A 5,161-nucleotide genomic window follows, 5' to 3' on the forward strand; every position below is an offset into this window, starting at 1 on the left:
AAAGTTGCCTGCAGCCTGGCTGTCTGTGACTGAGTGCCCTACCCTCCTTCTCCCAGTGAAATCAGTCTTTGACTTACCTAATGTTCAGAGGGACTAGTAATTGTCTCTGATTTACAACCCACTTGGTTGGTTGGTATTAGGGGAATACGGGGGTCTTGTGGTCCTGCTACTACAGCCCACCATCATGACTGCTTGCTAAGGAACTATGGACATAAGTCCACAGTCCATTCTTCTGGCAATATGAGGATCCATCCCAGGGCCATTATATATATATTAATTAAACCAACACATAGACAACTGTAAGTCACTTTATCCAAATGTCCTTATGACACAAAAATCAGTTTTCAGAATCATAGAGACAATAGAATTGATAAACAGTTGTGCAAATATTCTGTAACAAAAATTATAACTTCCAACATTTTGTTCTACATAGGTTTTCTGGAAAAACAATAATGTTTTAAAGAGATTAAAGCAACTTCCAGTCCTAAAAATTTAAAATTGGCTGGGAAAAGAACTTGAGTGTATTTAAGTTGCCATATTCTTTTAGATTTTCCTTTTTAAAATGTTTTAATTGAGATTTTTAATTAGATGAACACAATAAACTTACATTACCTGAACAATGGATAAAAGCAAACATTAACATTGGCCTTGATAAGCAAGAACACAATGTAATATTCACCATAAATCCTTGCAAAGCACCTATATGTAAAACGCTTTATATTAATTATAGGGGCATATATTAAGGTATTGGACAAATATTGAGACCCCTATATCAATGGCCATGCATAAATTAGACCCATCATAGTTCTCCCATGCCTTTTATTTCATATTAATCTTCCTAAGCACCCCACCACCACCACAAAATGGGACACATTAAGTTTCATCTGTACTATATTTCAATGCACAGTGTATCTATATTATATATTTCTACGTATTATATTTGTACCCACTAACAAATGTTAACTTTGGTGAGTATTTGAGTATAGATCTTACCTTAATCTGGTGACACTCTTAAAATCTGAAGACACACAAAGACAGACAATTGCAAAAAATATGCAACTTTGTTTAGTTGTGACTGCACACTATAAATAAGAAAAATGGTTAGTGAAAACAGAGCAAATAGCATTTACAATAAAATTAAAAAATGCAATAAGCCTTTCAATATTTTAACATTAAAGAATGTGATATTTTGATTCACCTGCCCCGGTCTTGCTAAACCAACCAGCTGATGAGCTAACAGTTCTTTGTTGGGGGCACAGTAATAGATTTCTTTCCAAACAACCAGTAGCACTAACATCTCTTTAACCACTTTCTGTTTTTATGACAGTATATTCACTTCATTTGAAAGTAACCTTAATATATTTAAATCTTTAACTTAATACCACACTAGTTCCTAATAAACAAATAGCTGAAAATATGGTTCTCGTGAGGTAACGTAATGCTAAAAGAAAGTCACAGACAAATATCATTTCTGTGGAACTTACAATGTAGTAGTCAGTTTTTCTTAATGAAAAGGTGGAATTTGTTTCAGCTTCTCTGTGCTGGTCTCTGAGCACCCTATAACAGGAATCTGGCAAGAAAAATAGGAATTCAACAGGAGGTTCCTTTTATTTCTTGCAGCTTCTCCCTCTCTCAAGATGCCTCTCTTAGCTATTCTTCCTAGTGCCCTGTAGACTTTTCCTCTGTCTGACGTTATACACCTTACAGGCGGGCACGTGTCTCTTAAAGTCAATAAAACAGTCAACCAAACTAAACATAAAAAAACCTCACTCACCTACCTATCCTCAGATCCCTCAATCCCCCTGGAGACTTGTTATGTAAAGACTGTAAAGCTATTTATTGTTAATATGAGCCATTTACTTGTAGTATATAGGAGTTATATTTCTTCTTCTATCTACTCAGTTTAATTGTAACCAGATGGCGAAATATATGTAAATTCTTTGAAATGCAATGTATGCCTTGTATGCCTTACAATGTATCAAATAACACTATATATGGCCAAAACTTAAACAGCTGTATGTGAATAAAGACCACCCCTCTTATACCTATGTGTATAAAAAGACCACCTTGTCAAATAAGGATCAGAGTATATTCCTAAGACCATACTGTGTATGTGTGTGTTATTGGGGTATCTCTCCAGACGTCTGTCTCTGTGGGTGAAGGAGAAGTCAGAGTGCATTCGAGGAACTAGAAGTAGAAGCAGATCCTTTCATTATGGATGACAGAAAAATAGTTTAGACAAATCATGTCACTACTGTCAAAAAGGGGCTTGTGGACATGTTTAACCAGCTGAGGTCTTCATCAAAACATTTAGGTTCTTTCTGTATCCTTTTTATACTTGAGTTGAAGTATTCATCCAGGTAATGCTTTGTGAATCAGCTTTAAAGTAGAACTAAATTAAAAATAAAAATTAAAAAAAAAAACACTTACCTAATTATCCTCTGGCATTCTAGCAAAAATTTCCCTGAAGTTCCTATGGGTTCACAAAACCATAGGAAATCACTATAGGAGGATTATCACGGCTGCATTTATAAAAGGAGCCGTGGTACTCCTCCTGTCAGTAAGCGATCCCCGGGCACTAGAGGTCAGAATGAGGGCTTGTAGTACCCGGGGATCTCTCACTGATAGGAGGATTCTCACGGCTCCTTTTATAAATGCGGCCGAGATACTCCTTCTCTCAGAGTCATTGGACTTGAGTTTATGAATGAATTTGTAAATGAAAAATCTTATTGCCCTAATAGATGAAATATTTTAAAAATGAAGTTCTATCACTTTACTGAAACCCTAAGAAGTGAGTTTTCAGGTAAACGTGTGTGTGCTTAGATCTGCAAGGAAGTTTCATTGCTGAATTGGGTGACCTGTTCCAAAAAGCAGTTTGTGCCCTTTGTAAATTTCTAAAAGCACACTCGCTCATTTTTGTAGTAGCACAGTTTGTAGAACTTTTTTTTTCTTGATTTTTTTTTTTTATTTCCTACATTTCATTTAGATGTTCCACCAACCATTGAATGTCAATGTTGAAAAATAATAACAAAAAAAAATAAGGACTAAAAGAGTGTTGGTGACGATCCTATATTCTAGACATATTCCTCCCAGACACATTCCTCTCAGCCAATTTCCATACTCCTACTTTCTGTTATGCCACATCCTACATGCCCCTGCAGCATATTGCCACAGAGACAATATTTACTAAAGTAAGAGAACACTTTGGTGCTGCTGCTGTCACTGTAACAAGTTGTAGAGCTCTAAACAACATCCTTTTAGTTTTATCAAAGATTCTGTGGCAATAGTATGAAGAAATAGATTTTTTTTATTTTACAAAAAGAGCAAAATGAAGAGGTACTATTGATAGGTGTGGAGTGGGTTTAGGGCAGGACAATTGGCAGTGTGCTGCAGCTATGTGCTGTAATCATCCTCAGCCAGCTACAGCATAACCAAACTAACTGAGCCAGGACTGGATTTCTCACAAGACCACCTAGGCCTTCCTGTTCTAAAGATTAGACCATGTGCAGGGTGAGGAGGGATGCCGGATATCCCTGAGGCTAACAATCAGGATCAAGATATTTTTTAGATGTACTGCAGCATGGATTAAGACCTTTCTGTATTCAAGAATTATTGATTAACCAGAATAATATATTGCTGTGCTTATGTACTGTACATTTCTAATGAAGTCCCTCCACCCCCTGGCAACATGGTACTTACCTTGCCATGTATGAGAGAATAACAGTTCCCGCTTCAGTCAGAGGTTCATCCTCTGAGGAGTCAGGTTGTGTGTGAGGAGAATTCTCTATCAGGAGGCTGTGTATTCTAAGGGTCTCCACCAGAACCAGAGGTAAGACCTATCCATGCTTTATTAAAAAAAGAGCTTTTTTCACACCGTGTCCCTTCTTCTCAAACACTAAAACATTATACCACCACAATTCACCCACTCACAAATTTTGATCAGATGATATCGGTATGTAACAAACGTTTCTCTAAGCCGTCACCTTGAGCATAGATTTTCTAGCACCCTCAGCATAGAGTAAGCACCAGCAGGATGAGAAGGGGCAAGGCTAACCAATTTTGCTAAACACACCATCACAGGTAGACTGCCACCATGTGCTTGGATGGAAGTGCATGCCATTACCCTTGCTTCTTTTAGTATTATCTGTGTCACCCACTGCCTCTCCAGACAAGAATATCTCAGAAATCGGAATGTTTATAGTAGGGTTTTCTGGTTACTAAGTTACACTATTTATGCTTAGAGCATACTTAAGAAATAGCTGGTTTTGCCTTGCTCCCGTTTGCTGTGTAAAGTTATCAGTCGGAGTCACTGAGGTCTCTGCAATACTCAATCTGTCAATGTCATTGTTCTTAGCAAAAAGTTAATATAAGTGAGAGCTCCCTCTGCTAAGCTTACGTGGCCTTTTCTATCCCAATCCCAGCCAGGACACTATCTGCATGCAGTTTGCAGGTTCTCCCCATGTCTGCGTGGGTTTCCTCCGGTTACTCCGGTTTCCTCCCACATCCCAAAAACATGCAGTTAGATTAATTGGTTTCCCCCCAAAATTGAGCTTACACTACATTAATGACATATGACTATGGTGGGGACATTAGATTGTGAGCTCCTTTGAGGGACAGTTAATGACATGACTATGCAATTTGTACAGCACTGCGTAATATGATGGTGCTTTATAAATACTATATAATAATAATCCCAATACACAGAGGTGGGAGTAATAGGGTCTTCCAATGACACCAAGCGTAGAAGAGTTTGAGGTGTGATTATGATGCTCTGCGGACAAACCTAGGATTCTACTATTTTAGGAAGATTCACTTCCCCAGGTTTAGGTTTTATAAACTGCCAACCACCAGATTTTAAATTAGCCCAAAACATGGACTTCAAAAGACCAAATTAGGCATGTCTGGGCTCAATATGGTTTTCAGTGCACCCTCTGTATTTACTTTCATGCAGTCTTCTCTTTATGGTAGACTTGGCTATCGATACGCCTACCTCCTGGAGAGTGTTGTTCATTTGGTTGGCTGTTGTGAAGGGGTTTCTCTTCACCATGGAAATGATTTTCCGATCATTCACTACTGTTGTCCTCTGTGGACGTCCAGGTCTTTTGGCGTTGCTGAGTTCACCAGTGCTTTGTTTCTTTCTCATGATGTACCAAACTGTAGA

The sequence above is a fragment of the Pyxicephalus adspersus genome, chromosome 3 (assembly GCF_032062135.1).
Source record: "Pyxicephalus adspersus chromosome 3, UCB_Pads_2.0, whole genome shotgun sequence".
In the NCBI taxonomy this organism is placed as follows: domain Eukaryota; kingdom Metazoa; phylum Chordata; class Amphibia; order Anura; family Pyxicephalidae; genus Pyxicephalus; species Pyxicephalus adspersus.